This window comes from Tamandua tetradactyla, chromosome 2 (genome assembly GCF_023851605.1).
Source record: "Tamandua tetradactyla isolate mTamTet1 chromosome 2, mTamTet1.pri, whole genome shotgun sequence".
Lineage (NCBI taxonomy): Eukaryota > Metazoa > Chordata > Mammalia > Pilosa > Myrmecophagidae > Tamandua > Tamandua tetradactyla.
This window is the reverse complement of record NC_135328.1, coordinates 207,403,380-207,426,084: the sequence shown is the minus strand read 5'-3', so window position 1 is coordinate 207,426,084 and position 22,705 is coordinate 207,403,380. Positions and strand designations below refer to the sequence as shown.

The window sequence follows — 22,705 nt, the reverse complement described above, 5'->3', positions numbered from 1 at the left end:
ACCACGAGGATGTGCTCAAATCCCCATTTTACAGACAAAGAAACTGAGGCCCAGATGTTCAAGCAACTAGCGAACATCACACAGTTAATCCATGGGGGGGTCAGCACTGCACCAAACCAAGGCCCACACCCCTTCTCTAAACCAAACTCTGTCCTTTTAGCTTGCCATGCCTCTTGACACAGGGGATGGAAATACACCTCCCTCCACCCTCTGGCTCCCCCAAGTCAGGCAGTCCCCACATCCTATGCACTGAAACGAGCCTCAGCCACTGGGATGGAACTCCATCCACGGGACCTCTTGGCCGCCTTTGGGGACAATCATTGGGGTTTTTGGAGGGGAAGAGACAGGCTAACCGGGTATCAGAAGGCATCTGACCTTTGTCCTCCTCCTCTGGTGACCCTATCTGTGACAGGCCACCATCCGCAAGTGTCAGGCAAGGGTTAAATCTCCCCAGTCCACAGGCAGGATTGAGACTTCTCCTTTGGGAGAGCCACTGGGGAGGCGCAGCTCACCCCCCCATGACCTGGACATTGTGTCACCCAAGCTAGAGTCCAGTCCCACCTCCCTGCCCCCATGTAGATCATGGGTCAGTTTCAGAGGTGGCAAGTCGCCAGAGCAGCAGCGCCCAGGCAGGGGCAAAGCAGGATGCCTCCAGGTATGCTGGTGGGACCCAAGGACTAGGGTTGGGGCTGGTCTTCAGGACATCAGTCCTTCCATTCACACAGGTGTCACCTTCGACAAGCTCCTGCCCCTCCCTGGGCCTTAGCCTTTCCGTCTGAAACATGCTATGGTTGAACCAGACCACCTCGAAGGATCTTCCAGTCCCCTGGCATTCTGTGGCCCTGGGATAGAGCTCCCTTCCTTCCTGGTGTCCACAGAGGGATGGGGAGACATGGCCCACAGCCTCAAGGAATTCAAGTGGGCAGCCGGGGGTACTGGGGAGACCGTGAGCTTTGTGGCCACAGAGATCTGGGTTCATGTCTCAGCTCCAAGTACATGACCTCGGGTTACTCCTTGGAGCCTCAGTTCCCTTTCACTTAAAATGAGGCTAAATATCTACCCTTAAAATCCTGATGAGGTAAAATGAGAAAAGGTCTGTTAGCTCCCAAAACAGTATCTGGCTGAATAAATAACATCCTTGCACAGTGTCTTTGCCAAGAAAGAATTAAGGAGGACACTGAATTGGCAGGTAGCAAGGCAGGTAAAAGTTCACAGCTTTACTGCCTACTCTCCACTGAACCCATGACCTCAAGGCACTTCTCCTGTCCAATGGAGAGGACCAGACAGGCCCTAGGGATGACCATGGAAGGTCAAAAGTGATGAGCTGTAAGGTCTACAGTGTTCCCGGAGGTCAGAGGGGTTCAGAGATGAGAGCAAACACACCTGGCTGGGAGGGGCAGCAGGTGTGGGACGGGGTGCTGTGAACCATAAACCAAAGTCCTGGGGGATCTGAAAGTAAGAGCAAGGACAATGGGGCTGCTAGAACCCGGGAGGAGGTGACCTTGAATGAGTCTTGAAGGAGATACAAATGAGGCACTCCCCAGGGACCCCAGCCTTCTAGCAATTCCTTTGCTTAGGCCGGATGCAGTGAAGAATCATTTTTTGCAACTTCTGCCCTGCGCTTAGCTCAAACAATATGGACAGTGACCCTGTGTGGGGGATGACACTGTGCCCGTGTTATAAATAGAGAAATTAAGACTTGAAAAAGACCAAGGAACGTGTGTAGGATGGTGGTATGAAGGTTGAAGCCCAGATATCGCACCCCAAAGCCTGCACTGCTTCCAAGGATTAGAGCTGCCAATCTCCACTTGACCCCCCTCTCATTTTAGGAACTGGTCTGGGAAAACCCTCGAAGCCTGGGCTCAAATCCACCTTTCTGCCTTACTTGTTGTGTTACCTTAGAAATTTTACTGAAATTCTCTGATCCTTGGTTTCCTTATCTGAAAAATGGGAGAACAAAGATTCCTTATCAAAAGGATTCTGGAAAAAAGGAAAGGATTTCTGTGAAGATTAAATGAGATACTGTATCGTATGTGCTCGTCACAGACCCTGGAACGTTATAAATATCCAGCAATCACAGCCATTTTGATATCATTATCATTATGACAATTACTAACGTTTCTACTACTATTAAGACAAGGAGCATCTAGCACAGTGAGGTCCACAACTCAAATGCCTACAGGGGCTGAGCAGGCAGCAAAAATACATAAATTGGACAGGGTGAAACAATAGGGAGTGGTGCAGCCTGAAGCACACTGAGCTATGTGTGCCCTTGCTTAAAGACAGTCAAAATAAAAATAAAAAATAAAGGGAGAGAGACAATGTCAAATGATTGGCAGGCAGCACAGGGGGCTTCTGGGGACTGGCCATGGCATGCTCTCTCTCTTGGCCTGGCTGGTGGTTATGCAGCTGTTTGCTATGTGACAGCTCACTAAACGATTTAATTGTGTATTGTGCCAGTTTCTAATGTCTGTGTTATTCACAATATGTCATAAATGCCTAAAGTTTTGCTTGTTTTTAAAACTATGCCAGTCAATTAGATCATATCCAAGGGTCAGATTTGGTTCCCAGGCTGCAAGTCTGCACCCTCTGAGTTAGGTATTTTCTCCCCAAAGGGGAGCTGGTGGCACACTGAGAGGACCAGGGCAGGCATGAGCTGGCAGAAGTGGAACAAGACCTAAAGAGCTCGCCTGGTCCTGCCCCTTCCTCCTGAGATAAAGTGTTATCCCCATTTCTTAGATGAGGACATTCTCAGACAAGACCTCCAACAAGAGGCCCCCATGGCAGAAGCCATGACCTCACCTGAGCCCTTACAATCCCAGCCTCCCAACCTCTTTTGTCTCATTATAGCACAGCACCCATGCACGCCTCCATCTAGAAGGGGCAGGTGGGATCATGAGGCTCTCTTGGTTGGCTTCCCCTCGGGTCTAAGCTGCTCTTATGTGCTTGACTCACTCTTGCTGTAATTTTAATTATTATTAGATTATTATTTTAGTGATGCCTTTAAAAATGCTCCAAAGCACGAACTTGGACTCATAGCCATCATTGTGATTAGTATTTTATTAACAATAATAACTCTTTACACCAACCATCAAATTGTCATTGAGCAATCTCAAAACACTTAAAGGTTGATTCACGCCCTGCAGCCTAGTTAGAGATAGCGTTTTTTCTCTCCAGATACTCAGAAACCCTTGATTAGCACTCAGGACGTCTCGCCACCACCATCCGTGTCTACTCACTCGACCAGCAACATTAGGCACTTTGCAAAATTACTTCAGTGCTTCCTAGAGTACAGACTGCCTCTTTCCATGGTCTCCAGCGTGGTTTTAGTCCAAACAAGGTGTACAGTCAATGTTGAATTATATAATAAGAAAACCTCTTGTTCATTCTTTTTCAATTTTTTCTGAATATGACAAGGAAAATGTTTCAGTCCTGTTCCCATATGTCCTTGACACCTCTGTAGCTCTCTTTAAGAGAGAAAGAAAAGGCCCCAAGCTCAGATCCTTCAGCTGGACCTGTCCAGAATTTAATAACACCAGTTTTCTTTTATTATATTTATTTTTATGATCACTTTTATTGATGGTATGTGGTATTGGTGAGATATAAAGTTTTCTTTTCAAATGAATTTAAGTAAAAGTTGACTTAAAGAAATTATTAAGGAAATAATAATCTAGTTCAGGAGTTTGCAAACTTCAGGTCATGGGTCAGATCTGGCCCAGTGAGCAGTTGCCACAGAGACCAAATGGCCCACAAAGGCTCAAATATCCATATGACCTTTTTACAGAAAAAGTTTGCTGATCCCTGGTTGATGTGGTTGGCCGATTTGACAAAGGTCTTGGTGATGGCAGAGACTGAGGGAATCTCTCACTGGAGCTCTGGGAGGTCGTCATTTGTTCATTGTCATCATTTGTTTCCACCTACTTTACAGGTGGAGGAAGATGGGGCTCAGGGAGGTTTAGTGACTTGCCCAAGTTCACACAGCTACTCAGCAGCAGAGCTGTGATTGGAACACAGGTCAGATGCCAAAGAGGTGGGGGCAGGAGGGCAGGACTGAACATAACAAAGCTTGTCACTCTTTCTCCCCACAATTCCCATCCCTTTGTGGCCCCCAACCACACCTGACACTTTTTAACCTCTACGTCTTTGTTCACGCGCCCTCCTTTCGCTTCTCATTTTTCACTTCTGCAAAATGGCCCCTCCTCCAGGAAGTCTCCCCCAACTGCCCCATTCACCCAGGCCCAGGCAAGCGCTGCCAACAGTGCCCTCCCACATGCACAGGTCCTGCACCTCCGGCAGACTATTCATCAGCATTTCCTGCTGATATGGCTCATCTCCCCAAGTTCAGTAAAGGCCCCTGGAGGGCAGGGACGGTGACTTATACAAAGTTCAAATGCCTTAGCAGGACAGGACAGGCCTCTGTGCCCGTGTCAGTTCTCACCCCGTCCCTGCTTCTGCTGTACACTCCAGCAATACTGAACCACTTGTAGCTCTCCAAACCCATCCTGTTAGTTTAGGCCTCTCCACCTTCGCACAGGCTATTCCTTCTGCCTGAAACATGCTCCCTGCCCCTGCTGTACCTAACTCCTCTTCATCCTTCAAGCTTCGCTCAGGTGTCAGTATGAGGACCAACTGTCCCCAACAAAGCAGATCCCTCTCTCCCCTGGGCTGCCTTCATGCCCCTGACTATGGGTGAGGCCATAGGGTGGCTTAGCCTGCAGCTCTGGAGACAGACTTGCCCGTGTTCAAACCTGGCTCTTCCCAGTCTTAGCTGTGTCCTTGGACAAGTGACTGAGCCTCTCAGCCTCAGCTGCTTTGCCTGTAAAATGGGGGCAGCAGCAGTAGATTTTGCCTGGAACCAATGGGAGATAATGCCTGTGGGAGCCTCTGCTTATAGTACGCGCTCAATAAATACTCCCTGCTAGCACGGACTGGGCTCTTATCTATGTGTGACTCCCCAGTGCCCAATGCAGGGTTTAGGTATAGATCTGGGTTAGATACTCAGTAATGTGAGTTTCCTTCCCTCCCACCCCAGCACCTCTACCTTCACCCCTGCCCCCAGGCTGAACCAAGCCTACTGGCTCGAGGGAGTCAGCATGCCCAAGGACCATTCAGCTTTCTCTCCAGAGGTCCCTGAAACCCAGGCCCCAGGCCCTGGGCCTTGCCTGGAAGCCGCCTTCTGAGCAGCCCACAGACCTGCAGAGAGTGCTCTGTGAACGCTCTTTTATGGGGGGGGAAACAGCTGAAGAGGCTTGCCTTGGGAGTGAGTCAGTGGACCTTCAAGGAGCCCACATCAGTGACCTTGTTTCCTGTCCAGCCCCCAGGCTCTCTCCTCTGAGTGCCCCCTCCCCCACCCCAACATTAATCTGTTAAAAAACACCTGGCCAAAGACATGCCCAAATAGTGTTCTTACAGCTGGTCTTGGGGCCACGGCAGGAGGGTCAGGGCAAGCCGAAGCCTCCCCAGGAAAACCGGATTCCAGAGGGGCTGCATCCCTGCCCCGCTCTCTAAGTCTTAAAGGAAAAGCTGGAGGTCGGCTGCTTGGCAGGCCCCATGGAAGGCAGGGTAGTGCAATGGCAAAGGGCTCAGGCCCTGGGTAAGAATTTCGGCACCGCCATGCAATTACTGCATGACCTTGGGCAAGTCACTTCCCCTCTCTGTGCCTGTTTCCAACTCAGTAAAATGGGAATAGTAGCTCCTGTCTTACAGAGCTGATATGAGGGTTAAATACTACCAGGAAAGTGCTTAGGGCACAGTGCCAGGCACAAAGTAGATCCTCCTTTCACTTAGCTCTTATCATCGCGAACACCTCTGACTCACTCACAATCCTTGGGTCCATCTCTTGCCTTCTCTGAGCCGCAGCTCCTTCCAAGGTAAATCATTCCTCCTCGTACCCACCTCCTCAGAGCAGAGCAGAGAGCCCAGGGCTGTACAGCATGCTGGTGAGCAAGAGGTAGATGGGCCGGCCAGGTCACGGGGCTCAGTGCACCCCACTAGGACTATAATCACAGCCAGGGCTAGGGAAGAGTACCAGGAAGCTGAACCGAGTTGAGGATTCATGTACCTGGTCAGGTACCTGGTCAGGTAGTTCACTGGGGAGGTGGGCCCGGGCAACACCAGGTGAGAGGGAGGACAGTCAGCACAGGTGACTAGTCAAGCCAGCTACCTCTGGGGGCAGCTGGAGTGCGATCCTGCTGTGGACCCCTGGGAGGGAGCACAGAGCCCACACTTCAGGGCCACCCAACCCAGGTGTGCGGCGGCTGGGGTCTCCATGCACTGGCTCCTGTCAGCCATTTTGCTGAGGACTGCTGTGTGTATGGCGGGGCAGGGCGACTTTTTAATGCCCCGGGACGTCCAGCCTATGGAGGAGGCATGAGAAAGCCCTCGGGCAGAGAACTGGAGGTGAGGGCAGCTGGAAGGGAGCCAGCGTGCTAGGAAGTGGGGAGGGGGAGGGGCTACAGGTGGGGCATCCATTGCATCAGCTACAAGCACCTACTATGTTCCAGACTCAGGAATTTTATATGCACGATTTCTTACCCAGTCTCCACAAAAACCTGGCAAGATGGCATCTCCTGCCCCTTCGTAACATTTTCATTGGGATATAATTTTGCATACCATTAAATTCGCCCATTTTAAGTACAGGATTCAAGGATTTTTAGTATATTTAATATGACTTGTACCACCACCACCACAATCTAATTTTAGAACATTTCCCATTTCCAGTCACTTCCCATCGCCCACCCCATCCCCCACCATCCGGCAACCACTAATTGATTTTGTGTCTTTATAGATTTGCCTATTCTAGAAGTTCATGATCATATAAACGGAGTCATACAATATATGGTTTTTCATGAGCGGTTCCTTCCACTTGGCATGTTTTCTAAGTCATCCACATCATAGCATGTATCAGCACTTCATTCCTTTTTAGAGCTGAATAACAGTCCATTGTATGGATATGCCACATTTTGTTTATTTATTCATTCATCAGTTGATAGACATTTCAGCTGTCTTTGGCTGTTATAAATAATGTTGCTATGAAAACTTGTGTGTAAGCTTTATGTGGATATATGGTTCCATTTCTCTTGAGTAAATAGATACCTGGGAATTACATATAGTAACTCTACGTTTGCCAAATTGTTTTCCAAAATGATTGTGCTATTTTACATTCCCAATGGCAATGCATGAAGGTTATTTCTCCACCTCCTTGTCAGTACTCGTTATATTCTGCCTTTTTTATTCTAGTCATCCTAGTGGGTGTGAAGTAGTAGCTCATTGTGGTTCTGATCTGCATTTCCCTAATGACTAATGATGTTAAGCATCTTTTCAAGTGCTTGCTGGCCATTTGTATATCTTTTTTGCAGAAATGTTTATTCAAGTCCTTTGCCCACTCTTAAATTGGGTTATTTATCCTTTTTCATTATTCCTCTTATACAGATGAGAGGACTGAGGGTCAGAGAGGCAAAGCAACTTGCCCAGAGCACCACAGCTTGTGGGTACCAGGCAGCCTAGGTTCTGTTCCAAGCTACTCCAGATCTCCACTTGGCTTTCTCCCCTGAGGACATGTTTGGAGGTTGGATGTGAGTTGAATGTTTGGTTCTTTGGAAAAGAGGAGCTAGGGCTCCTCATATCTCTCCCATCTTTAAAGGTCTGTGATTCCCAGAGAGAAGAGTATTTAGCAGCAGTCTGCTCCCTTTACCCTGATATGCCTGTGCTCATCCCCAGCATAGCAGACTAGGTCACAGCAGAGGACTATCATGCCAGGTGTTCTGAGATTGAAGACATGCCTTGTGGATCATGAAACTCTACGCCTGCACCACTCTCTCCTTGTTCCTTTGGCCTCAGCCTCCTGGCTATCCCCGCTCCATCCTCCTGGACCACCCCTCCTCCTCAGCCCTCCACTGGGAATCGTGACCTGCTTTCTCCTGACCTCAGGCCTTGGCAATATTTCCTGGCTACTGTTCTTATCTCTTCTCCACAGTCCAGTGATTCCATGAATGGCTCTGGTTCTCACCCCTGCCAGCCTGACCCAGCTTTCATCAAGAAGTCATACATCAATCCTCTCAACGGAGTTAGTCTTAGCACCTTCTCCATGCAGGACACCAGGGACACAGAGGGGACAAGACAAAGAGTGTGCAATGAGCTCTCAGACTGCAGAGGAAGAAGACACGCAAACAACTGAAGGCAATGAGATTTTATGGGAGCTGTAATAGACGAGAAGTCTGTACAGGGAACTGTGGGGTGAGGGGCAGGAGGTGGAAGTCAAGCAAACGTCAGGGCCAGATTCACTGATGGAGGGCAGGGATGGGGGAAGGACGATTCAAGCAGTAGGAACAGCAAGAATGTGGCAGAGGCATGTGAAATATATTTGGGGAACCGCAGCTCTGGGTTGTTGGGGTCAAAGGGCAGGATGTGGATCTAGGGAGAAGGCTGGGGTCATGGAGGAACTTGAATGGCATTCAAAGGAGTTTGGAGGAAGAAGACTCAAGGGTTTTCAGCAGGGGAGGACCACGGTCAAATGTATGTTTTGGAAAACACAACCACACTGCCTGGTCTCATATTAAATTCAGCCAACTAGCCCTCACTTAGCCTTTTGTGCTGCCAGGAAATCCCCCTCCATTTTCTAGTCCATTTGCTCTCCTACCTTTCCAGATGACAACTTCATTCCTTTCTCCCCATATCTCTGACACCTCTTCCCCAACCTCCTTATCAGCTAATGGCCTTCCTTCCTACTTCCTAAGAAAGCAGATGCAACTAGATGAGAGGGCCCACACCCATCCATCACCTCATTTCCATCCCTGGGACCTTGTGCTCTGCCATTCTGCCCCTTGCTATGAGTGGACTCACCAGCTCCTACTTAAGGCCAACTGCTCCCCTTGTGCAGTGGACGCTGCAGTGGACTGAATGGTGGTCCCCAAAACATATGTCCACCTGATGGACAGCACAACATTGTAAACATAATTAACAGCACTGAATTATATATTTGAATGTGACTAAAGGAGGAAATCTTAGGTTGCAGATATGTTATTAAAATAAAAAATTTTAAAAACAGAATTGTACAACACAAACAGTGAATCTTATTGTAAATGATGGACTATAGTTAATAGTACAATTATAAAAATGTTCTTTATGAACTGTAACAAATGTACCACACTAATGCAAGGTATTAATAATAATTGGCTGTCATATGGGACCTCTGTATTTTACCTTTCTTTTTTTTTTTTCCATGGGCAGGTACTGGGAGTTGAACCTGGGTCTCTGGCATGGCCAGTAGGGAACTCTGTATTTTACACATGATTTTTCTGTAAACCTACAACTTCTCAAATTAAAACCAAAGAGTTAAAAAAAAAAATAGAACAACCATACCTTAAAGAAAAAATGTAACCAGATCACACACATCTTCAAGAAAAAAAAAATGTCCATCTGGAAGCTGTGAATGGGACTTTATTTGGGAAAAGGGCCTTTTCAGATGCAATCACATTAATCATCTCAAGATTAGATTTTCCTGGATTCCTCAAATGGGCCCTAAATCCAATGACAAGCATCCTTATAAGACACAGACAGAGAAAAAGAAAGGTCATGGATGGATGGAGTTAGATACTGGTGTGATGCAGCCACAGGAATGCCAACAGCTTAGAAGCAGCTGGGAAAGGCAAGAAATAGGGACCCCTCCACCAGCCTCTGGAGGGGGTGCAGCCTGCTGCACCTCCACTCAGACTTCCGGCCTCCAGAAGGCGAGGGATAAATTTCTGTGGTTTTAAGCCTCCTACTTTGTGATGCTTTGTTAGGCAGCCCTATGAAACTAACACAGATCCCACCACTCTCCCCTGTATGAGGACATTGCTCTATCAATGGCCTCTCTCTCTGGGTCATTCTTATCACCATACAACTCTCCACTTATTTCCTTAGAGGAAATTTCTCTAACTTTGTTATTTTTTATTTTGATCCCATGCCCGCTTCCTGCTACTTGCAAATGTTTATCATCATTTCCACAGTAAAAATCCACAACAGTGCGTGGATTTTTCTCCAACCACATTCAACTTGAAGGAAATGAAAAGAGAATCAAAGAAGAGCTGCCCTGGGCACTGGCTGCCGGAGAGGACGCTTCTGATTCCAGCCAAAGGCGTCTCCAGAGATGGGCCCGCGGCTGTGAGGCACGTGGTTTTTCCTAAAGGAATTGATCATGTCAGAAAGAGAGGAAGCTATCTGTGCAGAGTGCTGTCTGGGCCACTTTGGAAGACAATAAAATAGCCTTCATTTCTAATAGGAAGCTTCTTTGAGTCAAGCTATGGCAAAAAAAGGACACAGTAGTAGCAGCTCCCAAAGCAGTGAAATCAGTACTAAGAGCAAATGTGGCGATTCCAGCCTTGGGGGGACTCCTGGTCTAGTACTGTAGCCAGCCTCGATACAGACTACCAAAAGCTCAGCACAAAGCAACAAAAATTCAGATGCCTGGGCAGGATTTCAAATAAAATCCGTTGGTGCCATTGAGAAACTGAATGTCTGTGAGGGAAAAAATCTTGAAGGACCACTAGTCCTGTTAAATTATATAGATGTTGCCCAGCAGGAGGGCAAGTTGCCCTTTGTTCCATTGGTGGAAGAATCTATTCTGGGAGTTTCCAAGTATGGTACAAAAGTCTCAACATCAGATCAGTACGATGTTCTGCACAGGATGCTCTGTATTTAATCATCCGATGGTGTGCTATGAGGATGGTCTGGGGGCAGGAAGCAGCTTCCTGGCTCTGAAAACCACAGATGCTAGTAATGAAGCATACAGCCTATGGTTTATCAGTGTGACAGCCTGGAACAAGCAAGAACCATTTGTAAAGTTTTATCCACTGCTTTGATTCCATACTGTCATCTAAGAAATTCTGAATTCGGCAGTCAAGTGGAAGTCAACTTCATTTGGAAGTTCAGATGTTTTCTAAATAGTTCTTTTTTTTTAATCTACAATGTTGAACTATTATGGAAATTTGAAGTGATTCCTTGTTCTAGATTTTTCCGAAGAATAGGAAATGTATAAAATGTTGATCATTTGTTCTTATATTAAAATGTGAGTGTCTTAAAAAGAAGAGAGAGAGAGAATCAAGCACTGAATAGGAATAAAACACTATGACAATTACATGAAGATTTTAAAAAGAACTGAATAGAATGTCTAGGAATAAAAATATATTAATTGAAATTTTAAAAAAATCAATGGCTGGTAATATATTAACAAAAGACCCTCTTTTTGTACTCCTAATACAATTTTGTTCTGAAAAAAAAAATCAATGGCTAGAACTATCAGGAAATCTCCTTGATACTGTGTCAAACTTTAGGGACACCCAGTAGGGCATGCCCTTGATCTTGAGGCGTACTCTTGTGAAGCTTACATAGGTAACAGAGAAGCTTAGCCTTCTACAGGTATGCCTAAGAGTTACTTCTGGAGGATCTCTTTTGTTGCTCAGATGTGGCCTCACTCTCTCTAAGCCCAACTCTGCAAGTGAAATCATTGCCCAACCCCCTACGTGGGAAATGACATCCAAGGGTGAAAGTCTTCCTGGCACGTGGGAGATGACTCCCAGGGATGAATCCAGCCCTGGCGCCATGGGATCAACAATTCCATCCTGACCAAAAGGGGGAAAAGAAGTATAACTAATAAAGTATCAGTGGCAGAGACAGTTCAAATAGAGTCGAGAGGCTACTCTGGAGGTTGCTCTTATGCAAGCTTCAGTTAGACATTGCTACCTATCATAACCTGCTAAACCCCAACCAGGACCATTCCAGCCAATCCTAAAGAACACTTAGGGCCATATATAAGATTCCACAACAGTTCCATGCGCTAGTATAACTTTCCAGAAACCTACAACCTCCAGATGGGTCCCTGGAGCAGGTAAGTCCTGAAACCTAGAGGGCCCATACTCTCCAGAACATCAGATAGTTCCATCTCCCTACCCCATATTAGTGACAGACCCTTCCAACATGAAAAAGTTAGAATGACCACAGCCCAAACACCCCTAAAGAGAGGGATAGAAAGATCAAAGGTGATGGTGAAGTTATACAGAGAAGACAGAATTTAACAAATGAATATGATTGCTGAATCATTAAATTGATATCTCTTTTAGTCTCCAGTATCTTAGAGCAGCTAGAAGTAAAAATCTAAGATTGTGGAATTGCACCCCATGTCAAACTCTGAAATATGTTCTATGACTAATTGTGGTGCTGTGCTTTGAAATTTATTGTTTTTTTTTTTGTATGTATGTTATTTTTCACAAAAAAAGAAAGAAAAAAAGTCAATTGTGGTGATAAAAAAAAATATTTAAGCCTTCTACCCTCTTATATTCTGGAGCAGCTAGTAGGAAAAATCTGAGAGGGTCATATGGTAGCCCACGACAAACTCGAGAATCTGTCCTGCAACTACTTGTTGAAGAGTGCTTTGAAAACTATTGCTTTTTTATTTGCTTTGTATATATGTTATACTATACAATAAAAAAGTTTTAAAAAATCAGTGGGTGGAGTGTATGGGCAGATGAGTAAGAAAATAAAGACAATAAATAAATAAATAATAGGGGGGGATAAGGGTATGGGATGTTCTGGTTGTTCTTTATTTTTATTCTTATTTTTATTTTTTATTTTTTGGAGTAAGGAAAATGTTCAAGCATTGACTGTGGTGATGAATGCACAACTGTATGATGATACTGTGAACCACTGACTGTACAGTTTGGATGATGATATGGTATATGAATATATCTCAATAAAATTTCATGAAAACATAAATGGCTGGATTAAACAACAGATCACACAGGACTGAAAAGATAGTTGGGAAATGGAAGATAGACCTAAAGAAATTATCCAAGACATAGCACAGAGAAAAAGTGATGAACAATGGAAAAGAGATTAAAGACATGGAGGACAGTGAGAGGATCGAATATAAATCACATTCAAGTTCATAGGGAAATAATAGAGAAAATGAGGGGAGAGAAGCAATAATACAAAGGTAATGGCTGAGAATTTTTCAGAATTTATGAAGGATGTGACTCCTCAAATTCAAGAAACACGGTAAATCCCAGGCAATATAAAAATTTAAAGTCCACCTTTTTAATGTTTCTTTAATTGTGAAATATAACATATATACAAAAAAGCAATAAACCTCCAAGTACATTTTAACAAGTAGTTGTAGAACAGATTTTAAAGTTTGTATGGATTACAGTTCTATGATTTTTCCTTTTTTCTTCTAGCTGCTCCAAGACACTAAAGACTAACAGAAATATCAACATAATGATTCAGCAGTCATGCAAATTTGTTAAATCCTATCTTTGCTGTTAAACTCCTCCTTCTCTTTAAATAACATAAATCCATAAAAGCAATAAATTTCAAAGCACATCACAACAATTAGTTGTCGAACAGATTTCAGAGTTTGGTATGCATTACAATTCCACAATTTTAGGTTTTTATTTCTAGCTGCTGTAAGGTACTGGAGGCTAAAAGAAATATCAGCATAGTGATTTGCACTCATACTCATTTGGTAAACCCAACCTTCTCCATATAACTCCACCATCACCTTTGATCTTTCTCCTACTCTTTAGGGGTGTTTGGGCTATGGCCATTCTAACTTTTTAATGTTGGAAGGGGCTGTCTAAAATATGGGATTAAAGTCCACATTTTATACACAATATGAACCTATAGGAGAGCATGATCAAAGAGAAAATACAATCATAGAGAAAAACAATAGATAACCAACAAAGAAACCAGGATTAACTAACAGCAGACTCTTCAATAGTAACAACCATAGGCAGATAACAATGGAATAATATTTTCAAAGGGCTAAGGGAAAATCACTGTCAACCAGAATTGTGTGCACAGCAAAACTATCTTTTAGGATCAAGGACAAAATTTTCAAACCAATTAAAATTCAGTATGTTAACCACTAATAAACTCTCATCAAAAGACTTCTAAAGATGTACTTCAGGAAAAAGTAAAATGATCCCAGGTGTAAGGTATAAAAGGCAAGATAGAACAGTGAAGAAAAAAAGAAGTAAAAAATGGATGAATATAAACAAATATTAACTATAAAAAGCAATACAATGTCTGCACAAATTAATTTATATATTCAATGCAGTTTCAAACACAATCCCAACAAGGTTTTCATTGAATGTGATACCTCCTTTCTATAATTTACAAGGAAAAGCAAACAGCCAAAACATTCATGAGGAAAGTTAACAAGGAGGAGAGCTAAGCCTACCAGATATCAATACATGCTGCAAAGTGTTAATTAAGCCTCCTTTAAAAGCATCAGAAATTATGATAGTGTGGTATTGGCTCAGGGATAGAGATATAGACCGGTAGCCAGACTAGAGAGTCTAGAAGCAGACTCAAGCATAAATGGAAATGTGACTTATAGAAGAGGTAGCTTTGCAAAATAATGTAGATGAGCCATTAAATAAATAGAGCTAGGGCAGCTGCTTACCCATATGGGAAAAACTGAAATCGGATGATTATTTATACAAAATCAATTCCAGGTGAATTCATTTAGAATAAAATATAGGAGACTATATCTATGATCTCAGGGCATGGAAGGATTTCTTTTAAAAATCACAAACCAAATAGGAAAATATCGATACATTCTACTAAACTGTAAATAAGAACATCTGTTCATAAAACACACCATCTAGAAAATGAGAAGACAAGTCACAAGAGTGGGAAACTTGGAATGTAAAAAACTTACAAAAGATTAGGATCAGAATATACAAAGAGCTCCTAAAAATCAATAAGAAAAAGACAGCACAATAGAATAAAGGCTAAAATATAACCAAGCATTGCACAGATAAGGAAACAAATATTGCTAATAACCTTGAAAGGATACCCAATCTCATTAGGAATCAGAGAAATTCAAATTCAAAATCTCAATGATACGCAAATTTATACTTACCTTATTGGCAAAAAAAATGTTAGTCTGACAATATCAAGTTTTTTTAGGGCTATAGAACAATGCAAGCTCTCATATACTGCTTGTGGGAGTGTAAATTCACACAACCCTTTTGGAAGCAACTTGGAACACTGTCTAGACAAGATGAGATGTTCATACTTTACTACCCAGCCATGCCACTCCTGCATACATTACCTTGAGAACTCTTACACACCAGCATGGGAGATGTAATAAATATTGATGGCAGCAACCCCATGTCCATCAACAGGAGAATGGATTGCCAGTAGACCTGCCTTGCAAGAAACATTAAAAGAAGTTTTTCAGAGAGAGAGAAAAAAAATGATAAAGATCAGCAAGTTGGTTCTATATAAAGAAAAGAAAAGCATTCAAATAAAATCTTTTATTTTTCTCATTATCAGTGCATCTAACAGATAATAGTTTGCTTGAAATAATAGTAGCAGCAGTATCTTGGATGATTATGACTTATGGATACAGGAAATGAAGACAATATCATAAGGCACACAAGGGAAGAATTGGGAATACTCTGTTATAAGGTACCTACCATACCGTGAACTAGTTTAATGTTATTTGAAAATGAGCTGAAATTCGTTGTAAATGTATACTGCAAATCCTAGGGCAACCACTAAAAAGATTATAAAAAGAAGTATAATTGGCATGATAGGGAAGAGAAAATGGAATCTCATAAAATGCTCAATTAAAACCAGAGAAGTCAGAAAGAAAATGGAAGACAACAAAGAAAGAAAGAGAAAGAGGAAGGGAAGAAGGGAGAAAGGGAGGGAAGGAGGGAGGGAGGGAGGGAGGGAGGAAGGAAGGAAGGAAGGAAGGAAAGAAGGAAGGAAGGAAGGAAGGAAGGGCAGTGAATAGGAGAGGCAGGGGGTATAATGTAATGAGCTTGCACTTTGGACTCAGTCTTGGGTTCAAGTTCCAGTTCCTCCTCTGCCTCTTCCTTTCCTCATCTGTAAAGTGGACACAACAGCTATTGTTTACATCCAGATGTGACAGATTGAGCCAACAAATGTAAAGCACTTGGCACTAGTTGGCATGCATTTTTCCTTTCTCAGGGGGTAAGGAGATGGGGAGAGACAAGCCCAAAGCAAACAGCAGGGGCCATGGGTGTCTGTGAGAGTGTGTACAGGGCCACCTTCCTGGGCTTGAGACATGTGCAATTGCACAAAGGCCCCACACTTGGTTTCATGCTCTGCTGATGCCATCTTGAAATTCTCAACTGTCTTTGAGGAAGCCCTACATTTTCATTTTTTCACTGTGTCCCCCACAAGTGATGTAGCTGGGGGTGTGTGCATGCATGTGTGTGTGTGTGTGTGCACGCGTGAGAGAGAGAGAGAGAGAGAGAGAGAGAGAGAGAGAGAGAGAGAGAGATGCTTCTGTGGGTGCTCACTGAAGGAATGTTAACTGATGGCAAATACACCCCAGCCAGTACCGAACCACAGTCTTAAGCCAGACCCACATGCCAACAATCTGAGACTTAACCTAACAATGCTCCCTCTCAGTTCCAAAGAACAACATGAACAACCCCTCCTAGCCTTTGGGCTGTTCCCCAGACACCCCCACACCCACAGGCCAAGTCCCAACACCTAGCAGGGCCAAGTGTGGGCTCCCTATGGATTTTCCCAGGTGCCATCCAGCTCCCGAACGACTCAACCAGCTGGGCAGGCTGTCTGCTGGTGGTTCCCACCCCCTAGGCACGCCATCTGCTCGCACCCACAAGCGCCTTCTGCCTGGCTCCATGTTGGGCACCAGGTCACCCTACACATACCCTCCATGATGTGTTAACTGCTCTGTCCTCCTTGGCCACACGGTGAGCTCCTTGAGGACAGGAGCTGGGCCATCTTCATCTCCATGACCCTAAGACCAGGTGCAGCACCCAGGACACAGCAGGTGCTCAGTCAGTGTTTGCTAAAGTCATCTGTGTTCCACATCTATTTAGCATCCGGTTGTGCAGACAGTCAGAGAAAAGATTAACAGCTAAATAAAGGAGCACTAAAAAGTTGATGATCTGAGCAACAATTTGATCCTCATCAAGATTTGGACTCTGACTATTCTAGGCTGTGTCCTCTACTGTCTGAGACGCTCTCCCTGCCGAGGAGTGGGAAGCAAGGAAAGGCCCAGCTCCCTAACTTTCTACTTCCAACTCTACTTCCAAAGTAGCTTCCCAGTAGCGGGCCTCAAAAAACTGCTTAAAATAGGGCAGGCTGCAAAGGGAAGTAGGATGGTCTCAGGGAGCCAGGGGGGCCTTGAAGGTGCTCCAGCTTAGCTCCATCACCCCAGAGGCTTCTCCAGACCTGTTGCCCTCCCTGGACCACACTGCCCAGGGGCAGCCCAGATGGTTGGATGACAGCCTTTCTGTCCAATACCAACACAAGGCTGGGCATGGAACCCAGGCCTGGCCAATCAGAGCAGAGCACCTTCCCTTTGACCACAGTGATTAGCTCAGGAATGGCACATGAACAGGTATTGGCTGCTTGCCACCTGAGGCCATTTTACACTTGTAATGTGACTAGTGAGACCACGAAAGTGACTTTTAAATTGTAGCTTTATTATTGAGAGATGGATCAAAGGAGAAGGAGGAGGTTGTAACAGAGAAGTTAGTAAGTAACAAACGAATAGGGCTACTGAATCATCATATTGATATCTCCTTTAATCTCCAGTGTCTTGGAGCAGCTAGAAAGAAAAACATGAAACTTTGGAACTGTAACCCAAACTAAATGTTGAAATTTGTTCAAGTACTTGTTAAAATGTACTTTGAAATTGATTGCTTTTTTTGTATCTATATTTCGCAATAAAAGTGTTTAAAAATTTGTCTTTATTAATTTTAATTTAAAAACTGACCTGAAAGCCAGTCACTGGAAACTTTTTAAATTTGCTTGGAACAACTTGAGTATGTGAACCTACTTTTTCAATTGCAAATTTTATAAACCGTAAACACAGACCAACCATTTCTGAGGAAAATGTTGTGTTTGAACTGAGATGTACAGAAAGTGTAAAATATAATCCGGATGTCAAAGACTTAAGACAAAAAAAGAATGTAAAAAAGCTGATGAATAATTTTTATGCTGGCTTCATATTGAGATGGTAATATTTTAGATATCATGGGTTACTAAATTATATTATTAAAATCAACTTCACCCATTCCCCTTTATAGTTTTTTCATGTGACTACTAGAAAATTTAATGTTATATATGTGCCTCACATTCTCTTTCTATTGGAAAGTAGCATTTTAGGGAATCAGAGTACTTCCTTTTTAAAATATTCTGATATTCAACAAATGTATACCCTTCTAATGCTGGTTATTATTGAATTCTGTCTCTCCCTGTCCGGCTTCACGCACCTCCTTGTCCCATCCTGGTGCTGGCACCTTGGCTTCCCAAGGAAAAATGCCCTGTGTAGACTCATCTCCTACCTCCTTTACATCAGCCACAAGGCTGGGCATGGAACCCAGGCCTGGCCAATCAGAGCAGAGCACCTTCCCTTTGACCACAGTGATTAGCTCAGGAATGACCCATGAACAGGGGGGCCCAGCCAATGAGAGGCCATTTGATCAAAAGGATGGAAACGATTCAAGCTTTTCCTGAGCTGTGAAAGGGGTAGCATGGAAGTCTAGAACTGCAGGCAGCTGTTTTGTTCTGGATGGGGGAAACCCAATAGCCCACCTGAGAAGGAAGCCAGCATAGAGAAAAGAGAACCAAGAGATGAAGAGAGAGCCCAAGTCTTATACCTGAAGCCAAGCTCTATCCCTGGAGTTTTCAGTTGCACGAGAGAAAAATAAAAAAAAGCACAACCCTTTTTGCCTACACTAGTCTGTATTAGAATTCTATCTCCTGATTTTTTAATAAGACACAGAACAATTTGGTTTACCCCTCTTAACCCCACCTCAGGGGTCATGTTCAAAGACTGCCAGGCCACCTCTAAGCCTCCCATTATCTCTGTGGAACTCAGTCTTTCCCCTCTGCCTTAAAATCCAACAGGCCTTACCATAACCCCCACCTTCTTCTATCATCAACTGAGTGGGAACAATCTTCAGTGGCATCAACTGACCCCAATTTCTTCTTTTCCAGAATTTCCACACGCCATTCCCACTGTTTGGAAAATCCCCTCCCTCTCATTGCCACCTTACCTGCCTCCCCTTCAGAGGACCTGTCAAGCTCCTTCTCATCTGCCCCTCATCTGCTCTTGTCAAAGTCACCATGGCCTCCATGTTGTCAAGCCCAACAGCAACTTCTCTGTCCAGCTCTTCCTGACAGCATTCACCACAATTGATCACTTGCTCCTTCTTGAAAGCTTCCTTTTTCTCTTGGCTTCCATGATACCTTATTTTCCCCTCCTACCTCACTGACTGCTCCTTCTCAATCTCTTTCCATTCATTCACTTATTCCTTCATTTGTTCATTCAACTAATATTTACTAAGAGCCTACGCCACGCTCAGCTGTACGATAGAGCACTAGGCAGTGAACAGAGCCTGTCTTCATGGGGCTTATCGCCTTCACCAGATTCTCTACCTCTGCTCTAACCTCTACGTGTTGTCACGTGCTGGGGCTCAGCTGCGGACCCCTTTTCCTTTCCATCTTTTCCAGTCTCATGGCTTTAAATTCCATCACAGGTCAATCACTCCCAAATGTTTATCCCTATCCCTAGTCATTCCCCCTGAAATCCACACTCATAGATCCAACTACTTGACATAGCTCCTTGGATGTCTATAGGCTATCTTACGCTTATCATGCTGAACACAGAAATATTGGTTCCCCACTCCCAACTGAAACCTGTTTTTCCACCTGTCATTCCCCATCTCAGCAAATGTACCGGCATCCACCCAGTTGCTCAGGCCAAGGAGTCAACCTGATTCGTATCTTTTCTTCTCTTCCCACATCCAATCCATCAGAAAGTTCTGCAGGCGGCTATTCTGCTGGGTGGGGGGACCTCCAGAGGCACCCTGGAAGTGCCCACTTTTCTCTAATTCTCATACTGCGACTCTAGTCCAAGCCACCATCTCCCACCCCATGGACAACTACAATAACCTTCTAACTGGTTTGCCTGCTTCCACTTACGCCAATCACACCCATCCATTCTATACACCATTGTCAGAGCGAGCTTTCAAAAATGTAAATCAGATCATGTCATTCCTTCCTTAAAACCTTCCAGTTAACAGCGTGGGAGAAGATATTTGCAACATTTATAAAAGACACTGGATTAGTAACTCAAATATATAAGCAACTCCCACAAATCAATGAGAAAAAGACAGCCTTGTAGAAAAATGGGCAAGGGATATGAACAGACAAATTCACAAGAGAAGAAACTCAAGGGCCAATAAATATAAAATTACATGTTTAACTTCACTAGTAATTAGAGAAACGCAAATTAAAAGCGAGTTAGCATTTTACACCCAAAACATTGTCAAATTTTTAAAATGCTGACAATATCAACTGTTGGCAAAGACATAAAGAAATGGGAACTTTCAGAAGCTGCTAGTAAGAATATAAATTAGTAGGACAACTCTGCAGAGCCATCTGGCAACTTCTCATGATGTTGAAAATGCACACACTCTTTAGCCACTAAAGCCCCTTTTCAGAATCATTTGTAACAGTAAAAACAGGCTAAATAGCTCTCAGATAAAATATGGTGCATGTGTGCCATGTGATTCCATACAGCAGTTAAAAACAAACTAATTTAATTTTTCAACTATCAAAAACTGTTGGATGAAAAAAGGCAGGTCGGAGGAAGACATATGCACTCTGCTTCCATTTATGCCAATTAAAAACTCTGATCTTAAAAAAAAAAAATCCCACTCCCCTCCGGATAAAATCTACCCTCCTACCCTGGCTGTGGCTCATGCCCATCTCTCTAGATCCACCGCGTACGGGTCCCCCAGGCTCACTAAGCTCCTGCACCACTGGCCTCCTTTCAAATAGCCTCCAAGCAAGGCAAATCCACATCCACCTTTGAGCTTTCCCATGAACTGTGCCCTCTACCTGGTACTTCAACTTAAGCCTTCCTTAAAGCAGCCTCCCCTAGCAACCCCAGACGGTTGTGTGCTTCTCAGTTTACTTATGTATTCATTTGTTTGGGCCCCCACTAGACTGTAAGCTTCCTGGGAATAGGAACCTTGCCTCTCTTGTTCAGTGGAATCTTCCCAATGGCGGGGCACGTAGCAGGCATTCAAAAAATGTTTATTGAATGAATAAATGTGACTGGCTCCAGGAAGCCTTCCCTTCCTGAATTCCTAGACCAAGAGACATCCCCTAATTCCCTAACTGCACATCCCATCACCCCTGGCTTGACTCTCTCAGCGATTCTCCATTTCTAATGCACGGACTTTTCATCCAGGGTCTTTGAATGGTCTTTGAATCCTAAAATTGTTGGCAAATTTTCATTTTTGTATACATATGCTTATTATATTTTCTGGGATGAGAGTTCTCAGTTTTCATCATAGTCCTAAAAGGGTCTAGAACACAAATTCACACAAAAAAGTTTTCATAACGTTGTGCAATTTCATCAGGGTTATAACTTGACCAGGTCCTCCAGACTGCAGGCTGCTTGAGGGCAGCAAACTACCAAGTCCATGACTGTTTCCCAAACCCCTAGTGCAGGGTCTGGTACATGGAGAGATGCTCAGTGGATAAAGAATGAATGAACGAAAGAGTGAATGAATGCTTGCTTTCAGAGCCTGAATGCTGGAGCCACATTCACTCTCAGACCCTTTGGCAACCCGAGGCATCAGGACCTGGAACAAATGGGGAACAGAAAGTGAGTCTCCGAGCAAGGACAGCACAAGCACTGGGCTCCCACAGATCGCAGGGCCCCAGCCAAGGCTCTGCTTCTGCTCATCCTGAACCCAGCCAGGAGGATCCGTTACAGGGTTCTCCTTCCATCCAGTGACTGCTGCTCCCTCCAGGGACAAACCTGCTCCTTGCCACCTCGCCCGGCAGGAAGGCTGCAGGGACTGCCTCCTCAAGCCTACGGATGGCTTTGGCAGCAGGAGTGCTGCAACCAAGATCGATGCAATCACCAAACTCCAGCAGCCCCATGGAAACCCCACAACAAGGCAAGAAAACAGAGACCAAACCCTTCCCGGGAAACCTAAGGTGCAAGGAGGGGTGCTGGTGACTTAGGAATCTAGAAATTCCGGTGGGGCCAACTGGGTGAGGGAGGTGGCACTTTGGGTCTCATTCCATATAAGGAAATTCCAAGCTCCAAGATGGGTCTGTTTGCCATGTGGCCAGTCCTTCTCCAAGGCCACAAGAATCGCACCCTGGCTGTCTTGTGGAGTGGGACCCTGACCTCCAGTGGGGAGAGGTGGGCTCTTCCCCCAAGAGAGCATTTTGGGAGTTTAAATCTATACTCCCAAAATGTATAGATTTATCCATCAACTATAAATAAATTATACTACCATGCATCTTATGTAAAAATATACATATTAAAATATATTAATAGGGCAGTACAACAGTGGCTCTGTGGCAGGATTCTTGCATGCCATGCCAAAAACCCAGGTTCAATTCCCACAGCCTGCCCATGCCAAAAAAAAAAAAAAAATATATATATATATATATATATATATATATAATAGACAAAAAGATATAAGCCAAGTCAGAGTTGGCCTCAGGAACTGGTGGGGGGCGGGGGCAGAATCAGCCATTGGTCCTTGCCTTACCCTCCCTTCCCCCCACTCATTCTGGTGGGGCGCAGGATCATTGGGGAAGCTGGATGCTGGACAATGGACTGGGAAGGCAGAATCTCTCTTTAGAATGGGCACGGCTGTGGCGCCCGCCCCTGCTG

At 44.4% G+C, this 22,705-nt stretch overlaps 1 pseudogene; it reads left to right on the top strand.

The window, feature by feature from the left end:
- The first annotated feature begins 10,129 nt into the window (after positions 1-10,129).
- LOC143658578 (integrin beta-1-binding protein 1-like) lies at positions 10,130-22,041 on the top strand (annotated as a pseudogene).
- The last annotated feature ends 664 nt before the right edge of the window (positions 22,042-22,705 follow it).